This window comes from Cynocephalus volans, chromosome 11 (assembly GCF_027409185.1).
Source record: "Cynocephalus volans isolate mCynVol1 chromosome 11, mCynVol1.pri, whole genome shotgun sequence".
NCBI classification, from domain to species: Eukaryota; Metazoa; Chordata; class Mammalia; order Dermoptera; family Cynocephalidae; genus Cynocephalus; species Cynocephalus volans.
This window is the reverse complement of record NC_084470.1, coordinates 100741842-100765083: the sequence shown is the minus strand read 5'-3', so window position 1 is coordinate 100765083 and position 23242 is coordinate 100741842. Positions and strand designations below refer to the sequence as shown.

The 23242-nt window shown below is 37.7% G+C and overlaps 1 pseudogene; it reads right to left on the bottom strand.

Moving 5' to 3' along the window:
- Positions 1 to 1644: 1644 nt before the first annotated feature.
- LOC134390166 (transport and Golgi organization protein 1 homolog) overlaps positions 1645 to 23242 on the bottom strand; it is a 40006-nt pseudogene continuing 18408 nt past the window's right edge.

Genomic DNA, 23242 nt, shown 5'->3' with positions numbered 1-23242 from the left:
AAAAACGTTTGAGAAAAAAATACTGCAACTTAGTGTGAAAAATTAGACTTTCCTTTCAAACTTGATTATCTTCCCAGCTGGCATAATCTATATTTAAATGCTATTTAACATTAGAATTAACTTCAGCATTGTTCTGTGTCTTGAAGAGATTGATATATTTGAAAGTTGTGTTTGTGATAATCTTATTTTATATGGTTAAAAATGACCTACGTTATTCTATGGAGTTTTCCTCTTAGATTTAATTTTTTCTATTCTTGATATTAAATGGGAGGACATGTAGACTAAAAATCTCTTTTCCTGAATAATTTACATATTCCTCATGAACTTGAAAGAGTTGTCTTCTTTCACAGGTCCTTATCTTTCTAATCTACTATCTTCAGTAGCAGAGTATAAAGAGAAAATTTGGTTTCATGTTGACGCTTTTGCTTCTTTTTACAGGCTGTTCTTGGTATGTTCAATACTACAATAGTGACAAGTCACGCGCTAGATTTCAGTAATATCATTACATCCCAGAACTGCAGAGAATGGAAGAATATAGTCTAGCAGTAAACAAAAGTATCAGCCTTTTATAATTTTAACTTAATCTAACTCATAAACTTCTTAAAATGTGCTATTAAAGTTCCTGTATTTAAAATGTCTGAAGAGTTAGTTCTTAAAAGCATTGTTTTTTAAAGACACAGTAGTAATGGCTATAACACTTTAAGAGTAGTGCAATTTCAGATTCTTAGGTCTACAGATTTTTAATTAAAATACCAACGTTCAAATATTAATTTTGGAATAATATCCATCAAAGAAAAGAACTGAGTTTAGCCCATGGTTGCTGACTAAGGCCTGTTATAAGCCTCATAGTCCTAAACCATTCTTCCACATGGTACCATTTTGTAATCTCTTTTGTCATATTCCTTGAAAATCACTGGAAAGGTAAGGGAAAGATAGTAGACTGTACATTTTTAAAAGGGCATTTCCTTACTTTTATGGTCACATCATTTCCATTTTTATGTTACGGACCCTTAAGTAAGAATGGTAAAAGCAGGGCCGGCCCGTGGCTCACTCGGGAGAGTGCGGTGCTGATAACACCAAGGCCCCGGGTTCGGATCCCAAATATGGATGGCCGGTTTGCTCACTGGCTGAGCGTGGTGCTGACAACACCAAGTCGAGGGTTAAGATCCCCTTACCGGTCATCTTATTAAAAAAAAAAAAAAAAAAAAAAAAAAAGGTCAAGAGTTTGGATCCCTGTACCGGCCAGCTGCAAAAAAAACCAAAAAACAAAATAAGCAACAAGAGAAGCAAGCATGTGAATGCTCTGTAAGAGGGACCGCTGTGTTCTTTGAAATAAAAGGAAGAAATCACTTGTGGAATTCACAGGTGACTTTTAGGTTGAATCCTTAGCAGTAAGCAACAGGGAGTGTGCTGCCAAGTCACCATCTTTAGTTCTGAAGAGTTTCGGTTTACTTGTTCCCCAGATGTCACAAATATCATGATAATCAAATGAAACACATTCTTGGGAAATATTAATAAAACAAATTTTTATTAACTATTACTATAGAGAACTTCAGCAAGAGCTGAGATAAAGTTTAGTGATCTTTTAGTAAACATTTTTAGCATAACAGTCTTATAAATACCATTGCTATGTATTTCTCTGGTGCATACTAAAAACTGGATAATGGAAATACATGTTCTTAAAGCATTTCCACAGGAGATGTTTATATTTTTCATGACATTCTGAATCATTTAGCAATTACATACATATGCTACATGTGAATTACAATTTGGTATTTCAGGAACAAATTACTCTCTTGGGCCAAGAGAGCCAAAATGTCTAAATGGTATGTGTCCTGGTACAAATCCCCGAATGTCAAAAGGCAGGTCCAATCTTCCAGGTGGAACGCCTGGTGCATATTCTCTTAAGTCTAGTGGTGGACGCATACCAGGAACTGGAAAACAAACATTCAGTCATGTAAAAGTACCTAGGAACCTATCTAAATTAAGATGATTCCAGGTACATTAACATATTCTCTAATTTCTCAGAACCCAAGAACGTCAAGTGGTGGCATCCCGGTTTTATACATGGGGCAAACTGAGGCTCAGGAATTTTAAGTTACATGCCTTTGGCCAGCCAGCCACCAAGGAGCATAGGCAGGATTTAAACTTGGCTCTACCTAGCTCCACACCTGCATTCTTTCCACTATACAGTCTTGCCATCTTTTTCTCATAAGAGCTCAATTTGTACTTGGACGTACCATAATACCAAAGTGACAGATTATGAAATAGGGCTTCCATGCAACAAAGAAATTTTGATAAAGGAAACTCCATTGTCTACTACTGTAAAAATCCATTCAATAGCTCAGAATGGAACTAACATAGGCCATCAAAATCAAGCTGCTTGCCCTGCTGGAGAAGACCTTCTAGCTTCATCCAACTAAATTCAGCAACATTCACTGGATAGCTATTACATCCTACCCTCTCTTTAGAAACTCCTCATCTATTCCCAAGTGAGGAGGGAGGCTTTAACCTTTCCTTCTTTTGTGTTCTGTGACCCATTTCTTATGCTTCTGTTATGGGTGATCACAAGCTTTATGTTGTAGAATCTATGTGTCTGTGACCTACAGGACATCTTGAGTGAAGGGATGTGTGTAAACCACCTTTCTATCCATTGCAGAGCCTGGTACATAGCCATGGGTGTTTAATAAACACCTGCAGAAGTAATATTTCTGCCTATCACTAGCTCCTTTCCTTGTCTAGATGAGATGGTTGCTGCCATCTCAGTGCAGGGAGACTGTGTAGCACTCCATGTGTCCTAAGAACTTGAGCCAAAATTGAAATGTACTCAGCTTTATCCTTGTATTGCAAAGCCCTGCAATAGCAACTGTTTTAGCGAGGAACAGAGAGAAAAGGTGAATATGCTCTACAAGTCAGTTACTACTATTCAAATCATCATACCGAATGGTGGAGGAAATGGCCGAGGCCAGAAAGGCCCGCAGAGCTGCGGAGGTGGTCCATATCGAGTGGGTGGTGGGATGGGGCCTCCAACCAGGGAGCTCATGGGGGGCACCCCCGGAAAAGGAGGCGGGGGGCCTTTAGGAGCCATGTTAACCTGCAGAATAGAAGCAATTCAAGGTTTGAAAATACTTCGGTATGACGGACAAAAGCACCAACACCAGTAAAAGGTAAAACCCAAAGAAGCAGATGTCAGACACCTCTCCAAAGAACGGGATCAGTGCAACAAACTCCTACCCTCCCCCGCTTGTTCTCACTGACAGCTTAGAGAGGTTGTAGGGAAGCCACAGGAGTGCACGGTCTCACTGTAAGCGTATGAACGTTTGTGTCTGCGAATGGAAGGGAAAAGCAAGAGGACTGTCAAAGGCTATCAATGGAGATGCCTCCTGCTTAATGAAGAAGCCACACCACACACACTGTGATGTCCCTGTAAGGCACCGCTCCCTCCATTCACCACAATAGCTCTTTATTTCCACGTTAAGAATGCAGAGGATAAAAAGGAATGAAAAATCCATTCTCTACACACGTCCCAGTAGCTACTAGTCAGAGTACCTCCAAAAGGGCTTTCGTATATCTTGAATTCTCAGATCTCTAAGTACTTAAGTACAACCATCTTATTTTCATTATGAGAGAACAGAGTTTTAGATAATGTGCTGAAGGTCCCCCAGCATGGAAGAGGCCAAGCTGGAATTCAATACCAGGTTTGCCTCCAAGCCCTTGCTCTTTCCACCTGTGCTTCGCCTCTAACAAAGGGGTCTCTACTCTCTCTAAAGTCTTCCGCCTCAAAGGGCTTTTGGGTCTTACCCAAGCTTCCCTTGGATAAAGAGATCTCTCAAGAGATATGTGTTCCTGGAGTCCTGCCCTGGGACTCGGAAGTATCTTGCAACAGAAACAATGTCATATATACAATTAGGCAGGCACAGCTCTAATACTTACCTTCATTCATTAGAAATACTATATATTATAAGATTCTGACTAATCATTTCCTATGGTAAACTGGGTTGGAAACTCTAAATATTTGAACTTACTTTGATTTCAACATAGAGAAGCACTATGAGGTATGATCAGAAGACTTACCAGCTATAACAGCAACAGAAGTAACAAGAGAATACAGTTATGTGAACATAATTTAAGGCCATTGCTGGGAACAGAATCAACAGGTAATTACAGATTTTCACTACTATTTCACTTCCAGCAAACATTCTTCTGTTATCAATCTGTGAGTTCAGATCATTCAAAGTAGGCTTTGTCAGGGCCGGCCCGTGGCTCACTTGGGAGAGTGTGGTGCTGATAACACCAAGGCCATGGGTTCGGATCCCTACGTAGGGATGGCCGGTTCGCTCGCTTGGCGAGCGTGGTGCTGACAACACCAAGTCAAGGGTTAAGATCCCCTTACCGGTCATCTTTAAAAAAAAAAAAAAGAAAAAAGAAAAGAAAAGTAGGCTTTCCCTAGCGTACAAGTTGAGAAATTCTTAAATAGCAGTCTTCCAAATGAAGATATAATAATGATGGGTTTTGCAACTTAAAATGAATTTACTTTGCCTAAGAGCATTCAACACTGAATCACACAATATAGTTGAAATGATGACTTTTTACATTTTTAAAGTTAATTACAATTATAGCAGATGCCTCGAACAGGTTAATTGTCTAACCAAAACAGGCAAGAGGAGAAAAAAACAACCAACCAACTAGTCAGATTTCACAACATTCCCAAATCAAGGACAAGAGTGAGATCAGTAGTGCAGTGCAATTTAAAGCCAAGTATATTAGTACTCCTCATATCCTATCCAGAAATACACCAAGTACAAACCCAGTCCAGTCCTCGACCTCTATGTACTTACTGCTCCTGGATGCTCAGCCAAAGAAGTAATGCTGGGAACTGAAGGGCCTTCAGGCTCTTGGGGAACAGTTTGCTTTTTAAAAAATAAACAATAGAACACACAAAGAGGAGATGAGGCAAAGAGAGAGTGCTGTAGGAAAAGCTGAATGTTCCTGAAATACCAAATTGTAATTCACAACAGCTGCAGCATTTACCTTGCCCTTGTCCATCACCTTAGAAGGGGAAGAGCTTCTTGAGTTGCTGTTCATCACGGCAGCTGCACCAGATCCTGGGTCTGTCAAAGGCCAGAGTACTTATTTAGACTGATTTTGATTGTACACTGTGAAAAAATCCTCCACTCACCTTCCACCATGACTTTAGACTCTTTGAACACACTTAGGTCCCTTACCAGAGGCAGAGGGTTTCCCAGACACCTCAGAAGACCATTGAGGATGAGACAGAGGCCCGTCCACTGACCCTTGAGAAAGAGATAACTGAGCCCTTGACTGTATTTTTTCAGAAGAAATAAACCAATTGTGGACAGACCTGGGTTCAACTCTACCTAGAAAGCGGCATTAAAAATGGGTCTCCCAATACAATTAAGGGAAATCACTTGTAATTTATGCACAGGCTTAAAGAATTAAAATAAGAACTGTTGTGGATTGAAATAACAGCAATAAAAACTGCACATTAGGAGCACTGGTCCTGTACTTCATTTAAGCTTGATATAATTCTACAGGCTGGTTTTTTTCACTATATAATCTGACTTCAATATCTTACCTAGCATTATAGACATATTTAGGATTTTTAAAACAAACTTACACTATTTCAGCTTATAGTGATAATATAAAGAAGTATATATCCTGCATAAACTATAAAGTTTTAAGGCTACTTTTATAATATTCAAGAGAGGAACCTCACATTTAAAGGTAAAGGGTTATAATTCTCAGTAAAAAGTTAAAAGAAACAAAAAACAAGAAAAGGACCTCCACAGAAATAATAAGTAAATGCTTTCTGTTCTAAAGTAGATCTTGCAGTAGACTATCCACCAAGACAAATGAAGAAATTTGCTTCTGTCTACTGGAAAGACCCAAATTCTAAAATGTTATTTGCATTAGAAATCTTCAATAAGAGGGAACAAGCATTCTTGAAACAGTTTATTTCAGGGTCACATGTGAATGCTCACCAAATTCTCTTCTAGGCATATCTCTTCGGTTGAGTGTAGCGAAGAGAGGCCTCCCAGGTGGCTCTGCTGCCAGTGGAAGGGAGCATTCTCCACCACTCACAGGGTATGGGCCAAACGAGCCATTGTGGCTCAGAGGACCTGAAGAAGACAGCATCTTGTTACCACTTTAAGACCTTTCTTTTCTTCGGTAAGTTCTTGGAATTATTTCTAGGGCATTATAACTATTACACACAAAATAAAAAGTAGTTTATATATGCTTTACACCAAAAAAATAGATTGCTGCTTTTTATGAAATGTTTCCCACCTCTCCGTGGAGGGTTTTGTGTGTTTGGTCTTCCTGGCATTGGTTTCACAATCACAGGCTCTTCATGCAGCAGTGCCACCTTCTGAGTTATTTCCAATAATCTTGAATATGGAGAAAGAATGGACTTAAATATGAAATACAAATCAATTCCTTATTAGACACCACGTAGTACAGCCTTTAAAAAACTAAACTGCATTGAAAATAGAGATATCAAAATCACCTACTTGTGTCTCAGGTCAGCGGCTTCCCTTTTCTCTTCAGCTATAGCCCTTTCTGCAGCATGAAATTTTACCTTTAGGAGAAAATATATATAAATTCAGTTGTGGTAGATTACGCACAAAGTAAAGGAAAGAAAGAAAATCTTACCCAGTTAGCATGCAGTTTTTTTTCCTGAGCAGCAATCTGAAAAGATACACCAAAAAATATGTTTTGGAATTCATTATAATAGCCATTATAACAGTCTGTATTTGATACCAAAGAATTCTGCAACTGTAGGGCAGTATAATTATTACCTGGTTTCTAAATGAGCGCTGTGCTTTCTGCAATTCTTCCTCCATTTCTTCAATTCTCCGCCTAAGAATTACACTTGTTTTTACCAGTTCAAGCACAACTGGATAAAAATTCAAACAATCTGGCCACATTCCATATACTCTTAACAACTGTACGCTAAAAGACTTCATCCATACATATAAAAACATATTTATGGTTATATAAATAGAGTACTACAATGATGAAAACTAATGCTACATAATTTCCTTATTATTTAATGGCTAGAAATTCTGAGTCGATGGAGATTATGAGTTGATAAATTAGTTTCCTTATATTTTCTTCACTATGTTCCCAAATGACCCTATTAATATCTTCCTTGATAAAGCTTTTTTCCCCCTTTTATCAGAAAATTTCTGAGAGTTAGGACTACTGCATCTATCAAATGGCTCAGTAAATTTAATGGCTTTTGATACATCCTATAACAAATTGGTCTCTTAAAGAATTACTGCAGTATATACTCCCCTTTCCCCCAAACTGTTTGCATAAACCAAGTTCCCTTACATACAGTCCTGCCAGCATTGGGTATAAAATTTAGTTTTTCTCTTGTGTGAACTGAAGGTATTCATGCCCACTGACATTTATGCTTCTGTACAAGTATTTTCCTCTACACAATGTAAAAATGGTTATATAAAAAAAATCTAACACTAGTTTCATTAGCCATTGACACCACCTTTAGAAGCTGAACTCACTTGTAAGTTTTTACTTCCTCTGCAGCCAAAACCGCCTTCTCATCTGCAGTTGACAGCTGCTGCTCTCTTTCTTGCCGCTCATACTCTTCTTCACTCAACTTCCTAAGATAAAACGGGTTGTCAAGTGAAAGTGTTTCTCTTTCTTCCCAGCAGTCTCGCAGAAATCTCTATTCAAATGTCACTTCCCATCCTACTCCCAAAAATACACAGACATACAGAGTCTAAGAAGGAATTCAAACCTGCCATTTAGGGATAAAAATCAAACTATGGCCTGTTTGAGAATCACCTGCATTTTCTAACTCATAATTCTCTGCTCACTAATGAACGAAACAGATGTACAAACACTGTGGGCAATCTCTTGTGCTGGAGATGAAGAAAGCACACCTTACTTCAGTGTGGAGACCCAGCCGAATCAACCGAGCATAGCTAAGCTTATTAGGGTAAAGCAAGGGAGAATTACTTCTCTTATTTCTACCATGGAGAGACCACTAGTTACTTTTCTTATTTTGTTATGGATGAACTGTTTCTGAAACCAAGACATGATAAAGGTAGTCAGCCAAAGAGCCCTTAGAATATGTCATGTAACTACGCAATTAACAGTAGAACATTTTCACGTGTCAGATGTGGAACTCCTACTACCTACTTCGATGGAATCATGATTAAGGAAAGCGACCAATCTGAGTATTGGCAATGTTTATTGAACAGAAAAAGAATCCAAATTGTCCCATAATCAGGGTGTTATCTACTGGAAATTGGTTTTAACCTGATAACCTTCACGTTCATGATGTCAATCTACTATAACATAGATTGTAAAGGGAGCAACATTTAATGGTTCAAAAGTGCTATTTTCTAGTAACCCTTGTACTTCTTTACCCATAGTTCTGATTCAAGATACTCAAATTGAAACTTAACTTTCTATGAATCAGAAGCAAACTTAGAAGAGGTATAGTAAAAAAAAGTTACTAACACCAAAGAAAAAGGTTTACGTATTTTTTTATAACGGCTCATTCAGTACTTCAGCAAATATTTTACGTGTGGCTATAATACAGCAGTCACCTTGTAAGATGCTAAGATAAAAGTATGGGTGAAGTACTATCCCTGCACACACAAAAAAGGAGCTCACAGTTTAATGTATAAAAGACATATATAAGAACAGAGCAGTTCCTCCCTAACTGTGGTTTAGTACGAAATGTGAAAAAACTGAGACCTGAAGAAAGACCAGAGAGAATTTTGCTTCCAATAGTGGTTGAGTTAGTCTCAGAATACTGAGAACAATTAGAACATCTAGACAAAAATAGAAAGAATGTGCTTGAAGGCATCAGAGAGCTAATAAGGCAGGAAAGATACATGTGTATGGCCAAGATCCAGTAGGAAAAGGAATCTCAGAATTACAAGTAAGCCTGGCATTTTAAGCCACTTTTCCCCTAGGTTCATCCACACATTGAAGACAGTGCAGAGAGATAAGGAGACTGAACATAACTTCCAACAGATCTCTGGTTCAGATAAAAAAGAGGTGGAGTTCTGCACTGCTGGTGATGGAGGAACTCTAGTAAAAGCCGTGGGCTTTGAGTTGAGACTAGAAAGTGCTGGATACGTGGAATATTAAACTGTCAATACAATGTCCTTTGAAGGAACTATGACATTTTTGAATGACCTTAATTGCTGACTGGATTAAGTTATGACCACTTGCTAGAAATAACCTCAAATATTTCCGGTAGGAAGATCACAACATCCTAGGCCTCAAATTTCCTTTTTCATTATCATATGCAATAGTTGTCACTCAATCTAAACTGACCAGGCACTCCACAAGACAAGACAATGTGATCAAAATCTAAAATACAAGAGAAATGGACTCAGTGGCTTCACATAATGGAATTACTTTTATACAGATTTTTAAATTATTGTGCCTTACATAGTCAAGGAAGCGAAAGTCAAGATCAAGAATTTCAGCAGAGGATTAGAAATTATAAAATGAAAAATAGTAACTGAAATTAAGAACTCAATGACTGACTTTAGCAGCAGATTTGATATCTGAAGTGAGATTTTAGTACACTGGAAGACAGGTCAAAAGAAAACATTCAGAATGAAGCCAATTGAGAATGCAGGAGATAGAGGAAATAATTTTTAAAAAGCCTAAGATGTTTAATTGGTATCTCAGGAGAAGACAAAATGAGGCAAAATTAATACGGAAAAAAAAAAAAGGACCCCCAAATTCAAGAGGTGTTCATCACCCAAGCAGCATAAATGCAAAAGAGAGACAGAGAAAAGGGAAAAATGAAAACCCCACACTTAGGCACCTCCCCTTAAAACTGCTGAAAACCAAAAAGAAATATGACTGAAGGTGCTAGGACAGGGGTGAAACATTTGAAAGAGGGAAAATAAGAATGATAACAGATTCCTCACGGAAACTTTAAAACCAGAAAATAATCAACTGGTTATCTTTAAAGTGCTGAAATTAAATAACTGCCAAAAATTCTACAGCCAGCAGAAAGATCCTTTAAAAATGGAATGAAAATAAAGACATCTGATACAGAGGTAAACTCATCGAATCTGTTACTAAAGGATGTTCCAGTAGAATGAAAGTGATCCCAAATGGAAGATCAAAGATGTAGGTGAATAAAGAACTACAGGGACTATAAATATGTGTGTGTGTAAATGGAATGAATATAGGCAGGACAGCACCATAAAGGCACCAATAAAAAGTCTTGTGGAGTTTGAGGTATACAGAACATTAAAATACATTAGCACAAAAGCACTTAAGTCAGGAAGGATGTAAAGCCCAGAAAGAGGCAAATCTATTAACTTATGTCAGACTTTTTGATAAGTCTGGGATATAATTCTGTGCTCTTTTAAGGTATGGTCACGTGTCAATTAACAGGGATACATTCTGGGAAATTCGTTGCTAGGTGATTTCATCACTGTGTGCACACCAGACTGTGTACGTACACAAACCTAAATGCTACAGCCTACTACACATCTATAATCTGTGGGCCTGCCATCATATATGTGGTCCATCATTGACCGAAATGTCATTACAAGATGAGCAAGATGACCTGTAACCAACTACGAAGCTTAGTAAGGGAAGAGAATAATTAAACAAGGGAAGAAAATAACTAAAAATGTTCAAACAATTCAAAAGGAAGAAGAAAAGAAACACAGTACAAAGCAAATACCAACATGTAGATTTAAACTCAAACACATATTTAGCAGTTACAGTTATAAGAAAAAAAAGAATACTCACCCAGTGTCTATGGCTATTTATGCCACAACTCCCTCCAGAAAAGATTTTAAGGAGCAGAAACATTTGAGTAAGCAGGAGATTGGCATGTGGAAATAGTGTTAGAGGACATTTTTGCTACAGAGAAAACCACACACATGACGACAACGAGGCGTGGAGTGGTATGAAGGGACTGTACTGTGTGTGGCTGTAGGTCAGGAAGCAGCAGAAGGAGCTACAGGAAAGGACCTGGAGAGGCAGCTCGGGACCATGTAAGGGGAGCAACCTCTATACCTGCTGAGGAGTCCAACATGGATACTGAAGAGAATGGGGTATCCTTGACAGAGTTTAAGCACATAATGAAATGGACAGACTTGTATTTTAGAATGTTCACTCTTGCAGGTTCAAAAAAATTGATCAGAGCGTGGAGGAAGTTGCATAAGAAAGGGAGACTGAAGACAGGTGATTAGTTAGGGGACTGGCAGAAAAGATGACATGTGCCTGAACTAACACAGTGGCTTTGGGAGAGGACAGTAGAATACAAACCAGACATGGTAACTGAAAGGAGGCTGGAGGAGCTGAATAAAATAGTGCCACAGTGCCTGGGTCCTGAAGAAAAACTGTCACTTACATGATTCACACTACTATTAGGGCAGAGACATGCTTATTCTTAGAAAAGATAATGAAAAGAGGAATGTTTCTCTGAACTGGGCCAGGTTTTTCTAGCTGGCCTTAACAAAATTTGGAAATCTAAACTGGTTGCTTGATGAGCGCAGAATTAGAGAAAAGCTAATGGTGTGGTTTCAGTGTTTAATGGCATCAGGCAGTACAAGCATTTTTTAAGAAGTTACCTTTATTCAGCAATACAGGCCTTCTCCCAGACTGAGTAAAGTATAAGAGTAAACACAAATAGCAATGCCACAGACAAGCTATTTTTAGGAATTCAAATATTTTTGTGGAGAAAAACCTCAAAATAGACTACAAAAATACATCTTTCGAGAGATACTTAGCTCCAAATTTGAGATGTATATTTCAAAAGATTAATACCGAAGTATACACACCAAACAGATATTTTTGTATTCGAAACTACTAATATCCTTACCAGAATTACATCATGATTAGTCTGAATATTTGATTATATTAAGTCCTATACTTTTAATAACTAAATATTCCTTTTGAAGTTCTTATTCTACTAAAAAACATGTCATACAAAGCACCTGGAATTTGAAGAGACTATATCAAGAGCTAGTAAAACAAATGTAAGACTAATCAGAATTACATAACTGACCACAAAGAAAGGCGAATGGAGTAAGTGGTGGACTACAGACAGGGTGTGCATCTGCAGAAAAGAACCACGTGTGCAACAGCAACTGCTGCTACCAGTAAACCGCGCCCCTCACATGAATTACAGGCAACAATTGCTGACGACTGGTCAGATCAGAAAGAAAAATGCAAGTTATGGGAAACAAATCGGAAAGAAGGAAAGACAACACATACCAATCACAGATGGAAAAAACTGTCAATAATCTTTAAGATAAAATTATCTATATTAGTATACATACTCAGTCATGACAATTGTGTTAACAACTAACAATGAAAATCTTACTTTTGCAGAGCCATCTCGTTCTGCTGGTATAGTTCACTCAAAATCTCCACTTTCTGCCTCAGGGTTTTACATTCTTCCTCCAGTCCAGCTTTGGCAGACTGCAGTGAACTGCGGTCCTTTTCTAATTGCTTTATTTCAACTGTAAAGGATAAAACAGTTGAGCTCTATGTGTGCGCACAAGGACTTCAGAACGTGGTTGAGAAGATGGTGCCGACAGGGGTGAGAAGAACAAAGCAGAAAGCCATTCCTCATCTTCCCAATGATATTTTGTATCTTTCCAATATGTGGTGGTTTCTTTTCAAGAAGCAACCTACCTTGCAGATTACATTTTGTGGCTATCCAGGCTCTTAGCTTAAATTGAAAGAGTTTTAGATCCTCTTCAACTACTGATATTGTAGTTTGTGTCTAAAAAGTACAGAAGAGAGAAGTATTCTTAAAAGTGAGGCATTGTAAGAATTCACAAGCACTTATGTGAGTCTATAAAAAGGACTATACCCGAGAGACGTCCATCATCTGCTTAATTCGATCTTTCATTTTCTCATTCCGGTTACCTAAAAAACAGAAGGCTTTTATTGCTTTTTCTACTCTATATTTTCTTGACTTCCCCAAAACTAAACAATTATCGTGTTTAAATACTAAAAGAAAATAACAAATTAGCCAACAGAAGTAACGAGACTAATTGATTTTTAAGAGAATTACAAATATAATTTAAAACGTAAATTCCAAGTTTGTACAATAAAAATGTTATCCATGCTCTTTTTGAGCAAGAAGAAATATGTGAGATGAAGCTCTGTCTTCTTTCTCAGATCTCTGCCTCGGTAAGTGTCTTATTTTATTTTATTTTTTATTTATTTATTTTTTTTTAAAAGGGAGTTCTATCCTACATGACTCTATGCAGAGACTAGCCTCATTGATTCTGACTTTCTCTTTATTTTTATTTATTTATTTATTTATTTTTTGTCGTTTTTTTTTTTCGTAACCGGCTCTCAGCCAGTGAGTGCACTGCTCAGTCCTATATAGGATCCGAACCCCCGGCGGGAGCGTCGCTGCGCTCCCAGCGCAGCACTCTACCAAGTGCGCCACGGGCTCGGCCCTAAGTGTCTTATTTTAGAAAGAGTCACTCCTCTGTTCTCCCCCAGAATCTGTTACCAGATGTGGTTTAAAACACCCACTAATGCAACCAATAGCCAACTTGGGAGACTGTATTTATTTATTTATTTATTTATTTATTTATTATATTTTATTTTATTTTATTTTGTCGATATACATTGTGGCTGATTATTGCTTGGGAGACTGTATTTAGAAACATTTTCCTCATCAGTAAACACTGCTACCCTGTAGGATCCACTCTCACAGCCTAGGTTATAGCTCCAACCACCTGAGTACTCTTAAAACTGGTTGTAAGCCTTCAAACCACACAGCTACAGAGATGAGTATTAAAATCATATGCCATCTCTGTGTAGCTGAGAAACAAGTTTCTCCTATTGTGTGTGTTCAATACTTAGAGGTGTAAAACATGACCAGTACAGTTCCAGTGTATGTTAACTAGTTCTCAATGGGATGGGAAAAAAAAAACTTTAGTGTTCTTTGCATGCCAATTGCTATATCACACCCCAGGAAACCACCTCTGCCCAATGCAGACAGACATATATAGAAATCCAATGATATGTCTACCACTCTAAAGCTTAAGAGGAAATTCAGCCAGCTGAGAAGCAGCATCAGTGTACTAAATTAAAGACAGGAAGGTAACAAGGGGTCCAACCTCCTGAGACTGATCTTACCTCCCACCTCTCCATTTGCTAATTCATCTGACTCATTTCCTCCTTTATTTTGATTCTCAGATTCAGACTCATACTCTAACCGATTCAACTGTGTAATACAATTAGTCAAAGCCTAGAAAAGAAGCAAAAGGGGATCTGTAAGAGCCTCTCAATTTTAATTCAGCAAATTTCATGAGAATTCATGAGAATTAAGCATGTATTCATGGGAACGAACTTACATTAATATTATCATCTTTGTGAGTAAGAGCTACTTCTAAATCTTTCTGAGACTTCTTAAATGATTTGATTTGCTAACTGAGTTCAGCATGTGATTTACTCCAGTCTCTGATTTCCTGCTGCAACTGAAAAGTCAAATTCCTACATGTTAAGGCTTTTGCACTGAAGACATTAGAACTATGTGAATGAGACTGGGAAGTAAGAAACTAAGCCCCTCCCTGACCTGTCACTATGGGTTAAGACTCTTGATGAGGGAGAGGGGAGAGTGGTCTTAACACTCAGAGCTATAGCGTGAACACCAGATCTGTCAAGGAAGTTGATCCAGTTCACTGCATCCTTCGGAAAATTGCAGCCGATTCAAATAACTCACTTCCAGTAGGAATGGAAGGGCATGTCCTATCGTCTCCCAAGTCCAGACTCCTGATCATGTAACCTTCCCTTGGCCAATGAAGCAGTTAGTTACTCAAAGAAGGGTTAAAAAATACCTACTTCTTTGGTCTATAAAGCCAATCTATTACACCTTTGAAGCTACTCAAGCTGATAGTTGGTTAATGTTTGATAAAACAAAGACTAAACACTCCAATAGCTACAATAAATTATACAGAAGAACAGGAACTCCGGAACAGATAAGAATGTAGACATGCACTCAGTTTTGGAAGCATAGTTTAAGCTTTGCATATCTAAGAACAGAATTCTGTGTGCTCATTTCAGTACCTTAAAAGCAGATCTGAGAAAAAATATTCATGAGGTAATGGCATTCAGTTATCTAGTTTACATGACCTAGGATATCAATTTTTTTTTTTTTACCTGTTCTTTCTTCTTCTTAAGCCTAGCATTTTCTTCTTGAACCCGGTGGCATTCAGACTTCACCTTCTCTTCATGAGGCTTAGCTTCATTAAGACCAATTTGAACCTAATGTTAAAACATTCCTATTAGTGAATGAATTCCAAAGGACAAACACGTTTACACTTTGCCAACCAGAAATAACGTAGTTTTCATTTTCTGCATATTTTAGCAGACATCAAATTTTTGCTCCTCAACAAAACTAAAACATAGTATAACTATTCCGTAGGAATTGTAGTCAGCTTTACCTCTGAAATTTCTGAAGCATTCATGGAGATAATATTGTTTAACTTCTCTATAAATTTCCTGTTTTCTAATATCTGCCATGTGGAAACAGAACACAAAACATGTATTAGGATTTTAGTAGAAACATCAGGATATATGCCAAAAAGAAGAAACAATAAGAATACATATCCCACTGCCATCCTGTATGTTTCAGGTAAAAGCATGTGAACCAGTTTTGGCATAGGGGAAAAATCAAAACCTTAAAGAGGAAACATAATTGAGGGCACAAATATTTCATGACATCCACAATCTTCCTGGTTATGAGGTAATGTAGTAGATGACCAGACAGAAAAGTGAAAGCAAAGAAAATGAAAAAACTTCCAAGTAAACCAATTCAAATCAGTAATTTTTTTCTAGTCGTAGAGAAAAACAAACAAACAAACAAACCCAAGGATGCTTTAAAAATTCTCTTGCCTGAATTAAAAATGGCAGGACTTGAGGGAGAAAAGATAAATTTCACATACAGAAGAAATTCCAAATAATTTATGAAGATACTGGCTCTTCAAGGAGGTGGGCCATAACTCTCCCCTCTTGGACTGTGGGCTATGCACAGTAACTTCCTTCCAAAGAGTCCAGTATATAAAAGGTGGAAAAAGAGTAATTTTACAGTGGAAAAACCTGGAAAGACTACCTTTGCTAGGTGGTCAAGCTCAACTGCGTGTAGGACATACAGGAACCCTCTCTACTGTCTTTGCAACTTTCATATAATTCTAAAACTAAAGTAAAAAGTTTACTCAAAAAGAAGTTATAAAACAAAATATAAGGACTGTTACGGTTATCATAGTTACAGTTTCTTAGTTGCTCTACATGTTTCAGAGGACAGAACCAAGTAATATGAAAATTACCCAGAGCTGAGGACAAAAATACTTCCATAAAACCACTTTAAGTTATATTAGAATTTAAAATTCCACAAAAATGGACAGAAGTAGGTTCAACTTCTCTGACTCCCACTCTTACTTTAGATAACAGCATGGAAAATATCCTGTTCAACTCATGCAGTATACAAAATATTTCAAAAGCCAAACTACAGAAACACTTAGCAGCAAAACTCTTACCAAGTCCCGATTCCTGACAGTATGTTCTCTCTCAGATTCTAACATAACACGAAGACTTTTAGCTCTGTCATCCAGAATTTCATTAGTTTTTTCAAGTGTCTTGATTTTATCCTACAAAAAAAGATATTAAGATTAGTAATAACTACTCATTACTTTTACTTACGTTTCCAGAATGTAATCCCAAGGAGGGAATTTTACCTTATATTCAATTGCTTCATCACAAAGTATCATATTTTGTTTCTTCGTTTCTTGAATATATTTCTTTGATTCCTTGATCTATGTAAAATAAAGCATTCAGAATTCAAAAATATAAATTATAGTTCTACCAAAACTTATTTCCAAATAAGCGACCCTTTACAGAAGGAAGCAGTGCTTTACACATATGATGACTGCTTAAGATCTCAATGGTTGGTAGGAAATAATAAGAAAATATGATTTAACAATACTATAATAACTAAATTTATAGTAACTATAAAACAAGCAGAAATTATTCAAGCGGGAACAACGGGGAACAAAACTAAAAAAATCATTATACCTTCTGTTCATAATCTGACAACTTTTGTACAAGTTCTTGATTTTCTCTTGTGATGTTTTTCACCTTGTCAGAAATTTGCTGTTCAGTGACTAAAAAGGGGGCAAAAATCAATAAGTCACTAAATAAAATTGTTACCCAATGTATTAGCAGCAAAGACATGTTACTTGGCACTATGAGGAAAAAGAACTTCTTTTCAAAACTTTTATGACTTTTTAAAGAGCCATCTGTAGTTAACAGCAATAAGGATATAAAAATATTATTAAAATTTAAGAAAAATATTCTTCTAATAGAATCCTTATTTAAATGAGATTCTAGTTTAAATATATTTCAAAAATGGGAAATATAGTAAAATGTTATAGCTTGATGTTCCTCTCTGCATGAAGAACATTTCTTCTCAGAAAATGGGATCCCTTCAAATACATGTCATTTACAAAGAAAAACAGAAAGAAATGCAAATATATTGATTGATATTTCTATTCCTCAAATTATCTAGTTTAATAAATATTTTGTGTATTGAGTAAATCATTACCACAGGAACATTGTTCACCTGTAATAAATCTGCATCGCATTAACATCTAAAGTCAGGGTGCCTCAAATTAAACTGGTCATCTTCTCTCTACTCCCACAATTTATTGTTCCTCATCTCCTATCCGTTTGTATAACCACCATCTACTCCATCATCCAACCTAGCGACCCAGGAAAACTAAAACTTTCGGGAGCTAATAAGTCAATCAGACACAAGAAGTCATCATATCTACTCCTAGCTTATATAAAACTCATAACAAACACCAATATAGAGGAAACAGCACAAAAGACAAAATAAGTCTAAAATTTTACCTTGATAAACTCTACTCTTTACCTGGAAGAGAGAGAAATAAAATTAAATTTGATATTGAACATTTTATTAATAAATATATATATCTCATAATATAATGGTGAAAAATCATAACCAAGTGACAGTTTAATAATGGTTTGACTCAGCCTAATGAATTCATAGGATTGAAAAAAAAAGAAAAGGTTAGAAAGAATTTCAAATTTAATTGGTGGCGATACTCCATAAATAGTCTCGATAGACAAAAGCACTAAGGTAAATATATCTTGCAGCTAAAGACATGTTTATATATCTATTAAATGAGCACCAATCTTACAAAATGAACACAACTTTAACAACAGAAATGGCTAATATTTCAGAATATACTAATGCTTATTTACCTAAAGTCATTTATTTAATAACCCAAAATAGCCAAAACAAGGTCTAGAAACATGATTGTTCAAAAAGACTCTGAGGAAACAAAATTAAAGGCATAATCTTTGTACTAAGATATGCCTCTTTCATTCACCAGAAAACATCTTTGAAATCTTATTCAAAGTTGGCTATTGGCTGAGTTTAGAAATACTTCTGGGCATGTGGTCCCTTTCAGTCAGGTTTGGGTCTTTAAAAAATATGACATAAAAATATTACCAGAGCTTCAAAAAGAGCTCTGGTCATCCTGGCTAAGGGAGCAGAGGAAATGGAGACAGTCATCCCTGTAGATGTCATGAGACGAGTTGGGATTAAGGTCACCATTGCAGGTCTGGCTGGAAAAGACCCAGTACAGTGTAGCCGTGATGTTGTCATTTGTCCTGATGCCAGTCTGGAAGATGCAAAAAAAACAGGGACCATATAATGTGGTGGTTCTCTAGGAGGTAATCTGGGTGCACAGAATTTATCTGAGTCTGCTGCTGTGAAAGAGACACTGAAGGAACAAGAAAACAGGAAGGGCCTCATAGCTGCCATCTGTGCAGGTCCTACTGCTCTGTTGGCTCAAGAAATAGGTTTTGAAAGCAAAGTTACAACACACCCACTTGCTAAAAGCAAAATGATAAATGGAAGTCATTACAGCCATTCAGAATCGTGTGGAAAAGGACGGCCTGATTCTTACAAGCCGAGGTCCTGGGACCTGCTTTGAGTTTGTTCTTGCTATTGTCGAGGTGCTGAGCAGCAAGGAGGTGGCTGATCAAGTGAAGGCTCCACTTGTTCTTAAAGATTAGAGCAAAACAAGTTGACGGTGAGTTAGAGAAATAGGCCTTATAATCCATTCTCACTGTGTTCACTTCAAACAAAAAATGACTGGTTAATGTGCCGAGAAGCTGTCATTACTGCTTTTGTGAAGTGTAGTTGTGAAGTAACAACTCCACAGAGATTTCTCAGCCTACAAATTGTGTCTGTACATTTCTGAACCTTGTCTGCTAAATAAACAGGGCATTTAGGAAAAAAAAAAAAAGAAGAAGAAGAAATACTTCTCATGAGTTAGATCGTTAAATTTTCCCAGGCCACTAAAAACAGTGATCATACATCTGAAAGGGAAAGAAAGACTGCTAGAGCAAAATGCACAAGAGACGAGAGAAATAACAGCTAACATCTTTCTAAAAGGGCAAAAACTAAATCATCCCCTGAAAACAACTCTAAATTTACAGCATAATAAAATCTAAGCAGTAACTAATTTAAAAAAAATACTACTACATTTCTTTGGAACCCCAAATACATTTCTCCTTTCAAATGTTGTAAATAGTGATGGAATTTTCAGACCAGTCCACAAAATCATCCATGGTATCTCACTATTAGTACAGTACCTAAACACCACTTACAATAATGCTGTTCTAGAAAAATGCATTCAGAAAATTCCAATGTGGAAAGAAATGACTATTTCTCTACTGTCACAGCCTAGCTAATGAGAGAGTAACCTTCCTTCGCTCGCTTTCACCCAAACTAAAAGTCAGGTAGGGACCAGGTTTCCAAAAGGCAAATGCTAAGGCTGAGAAGCAACAGGACAAAGAATGTACATAACCTTGTGCAAATCAAAATAGGTGTTAGGATATTTTAAGTGGGAGAAACAAGAGTGAGAAATATAAAATGTTTTCACCTTTTCCCCTTCTGTTCACACTTTTATTCTCCCTTTTTCCTTTTATCTGAGGAAAAACCTCATGAGGCTAGAGAAGCCAGGCAAAAAAATCCTTCTTGTGGGAGTGATTTGACAATCAACTGGGCAAGGAGAGGAAACTTATTAACAATAATATGTCCAATGTAATATAATTAAGAAATCAATAAAACAATACAGTACTCAGTTTTAGAAAGAATTGCATTCAATGCTTTTGGCCACTTTAACTGTTAAGTTTCAAATGAAAGCTTTTCATTTGCAAAGTTCATTTACACAGAATTATTTCCCCCAATTATGTTAAAAAACTGTGAAGCAGAATGACATACAGTACAATAAAACTATGTATGAGTATACACACATATAAATACGTATATATGTCTGAAAGTCAAATTCTGTATAGAAAAAAAGGATAAAAAAATTTAATAGTGTCTGAAAATTATATAATCTGTATTTCCAAATAAGATATTTTCTGAGCACATGATCAAATCAGAGAATCTGGCAAATACTTGTATACGTAAGGGGAAAAAACTGAAAAATTACTTCATCACGTAGATATAAGAATTTTTATCATTCTATTGTATTTCCTTGCAGCATTTTTTCTGTGTGCGTCCGAGTATACATATGTGTTTTATATAACACCCAGTTTACCTATACTTTAAAGTCTTGGTTTCTGCTTTTCTCCACTTCACGTTAAATTGTGAGCACTTTCTGTGCCCCAATGTCTTTGAAATATGTAAAGCCACCTTATATCCCATTATATGGATATACAATAATTTAACAATTCCCCTACAATAGGGATCATTTAGGTTGTGACAAGTTTTCACTCTAATAAGTACTGTTCCACTGAATGCCCTTGCACATGATCTTTAATGCATGATTGGTTATTTCTTTAGGATAGATAATTAGACATGATATTATACTATATAAAAGGGTATGACCATTTTAAGACTTCTTATACATATCACTAAGCTACTTTTCAGAGTGGCTGTATGAATTCCAAGTTCTACTAATAGTGCATACGTGCACCCTCCTCATTCTTAATCTTTAGGTTTTGATAAAAGGGATTCATAAATTGAACTTTTCCCATTGAGTTTATACATGTTATCTTGTTCACTTAAGTCTAACACACAAAGATTACACTATTTTATAAGGTTAGCTTGAATGATAATCATTAATTTCCATTTATGTTACTGAAAAAGAAACAAACAAAAGGGCCAGTGATTATAAAACATCCCTTGCATTTATGAGTTAAAGTATAAATTAATTTACTCACAACAAGGACAGTTCTCCAGAAGAATACACCAAATGAAACAATTCCCAAGAAGGCTGTTACAAGTACAGGTTGCCATGGCAGTCCATACAAATCTGGCCCAGGCTGAACATCATCAGGCAATGTAGCAACAAACTGAAATAGACATATCAGAAATAATGGGAAGCCTTAAAGAAATTGGCAATAATGCACTCACAAAGAGTCAGCCATAGAAATTTTATGCCAAAATCAACCAGATAAGTACCCCCTCAAAAAGCTTCAATAGCTCTTACTGCTTCAAGGACAGGATGTTGGCCATGTCATTTCTTGTTTGACTAGTAGTGTTTTTAAGTATTACCAGTCTAAATGTCTTTACATTGAGCATTTATTTCCAGTTAGCAGAGACCCTGCCACATCACTTTGTCCAACACATGGCTAGAGTTCCTCTGGATGATACTTTTCTCTTAGTTAAGTGGTTTTTATTTCTTTAAAAAAAAAAAAAAACCCATGTAAGACTAAAAATGGAAATATAGTATACGTAATCAACTTTCATGGCTGCAAATAAAACCAATATGATGGTAATGGATGTGTTATTCCTCTAAAAATTTAAACTTTAATTTTATTCTACTCTTACGTAAACAAGGACAAATGCTAAGTCAGATAGGTCCTGATAACTGGTCTAGATAAATCCTGAATTTAACTGTCTTCTATAAAACTCGGCGCCTTAATTTTATTTTATTTTATTTTATTTTTTATTTATTTATTTATTTTTATAAAGATGACCGGTAAGGGGATCTTAACCCTTGACTTGGTGTTGTGAGCACCATGCTCAGCCAGTGAGCGAACCGGCCATCCGTATATGGGATCCGAACCCGGGGCCTTGGTGTTCTCAGCACCACACTCTCCCGAGTGAGCCACGGGCCGGCCCCGGGCGCCTTAATTTTAAATGTTTCCTGGGAGATAGTCCATTAAACGCCTGCCTGCTCCACACTGTTTTTGCTGCCTTCTACAAGTACCCGAGTTAACTACCATACTGACCCCATCCCCCAACAGTGCCAGGGGCTACTGGGAAAAGACTCACTGGCTCTCAGTGTTTGGATAGTGGCTTTAAACATAACACAGTGCCTGCCACTTCTAACTGTTCAGTAAGAAATGAGCAAGTGATGAAATTTCTAATACACTCCCACTAGCCTCCCTAAACAGCACAGCAACGTCCTGCCTGCCTCGGGCCTGACACGCTCCATTTCCTTGGCCAGGTCGGTCAGGGCACCCACTCCGCTCAGAACTCGTCCACCCGCCTGCCAGAACTGGAGTCCCTCCGTGGGAACAGGGATCATCACCTCCAGCAGCTTGGCTGTGAGGGCTGTGTACAGCACCGACAGGGGTCCCCAAAGCGCCCTGTCCGAAGAGGCGAAAGGAGGCACAATGGCAGGGACTCCCTCCATCGCATATGGACAGGCGGCGGGTGAGACGCTTCGCTGCGGAACAGCACACGACTCGTGTCCTCTAATGAAGACCAGCTCACAGAGGAGACTGAACTCAGTCTGCCCCGAGGCCGGCTCTTCGGCCACGGAACACTGAGAACACTGTTACCATGGTGACAATAGTGAACACTGTGAACGCCGCGAGGGCGGGGCCTGCGCGGAAAGAACCAACTGTGGAGCAGCGCGGGGGTGAGCGCGGCAGCCGAGCAGAAGCATCCAAGCGGGGGAGGTGACGAATGGGGTCGCCCGCCGTAGGAGCTGAGAGAATGGGCGATGCAAGGGGCCTGAGTGAGGTGGCCAGTGGGCTACTGTGAGAGGACCATGGGCCGTTGCCAAGGGACAGGAGGAAGGTAGTCCTCTCCAGCTGCTCAGAGCTGGCCCCTATGTCACAAAGTGCCGAGACCCCCGGCAGCCCTCCCATCCAGACAGGAAAGGAGCAGCCCCGTGCCCTCCGACCTCTGCTTACTCCACCCCGCCCAAGCTCCAGCTGCTCACAAGGCCTCCCATTC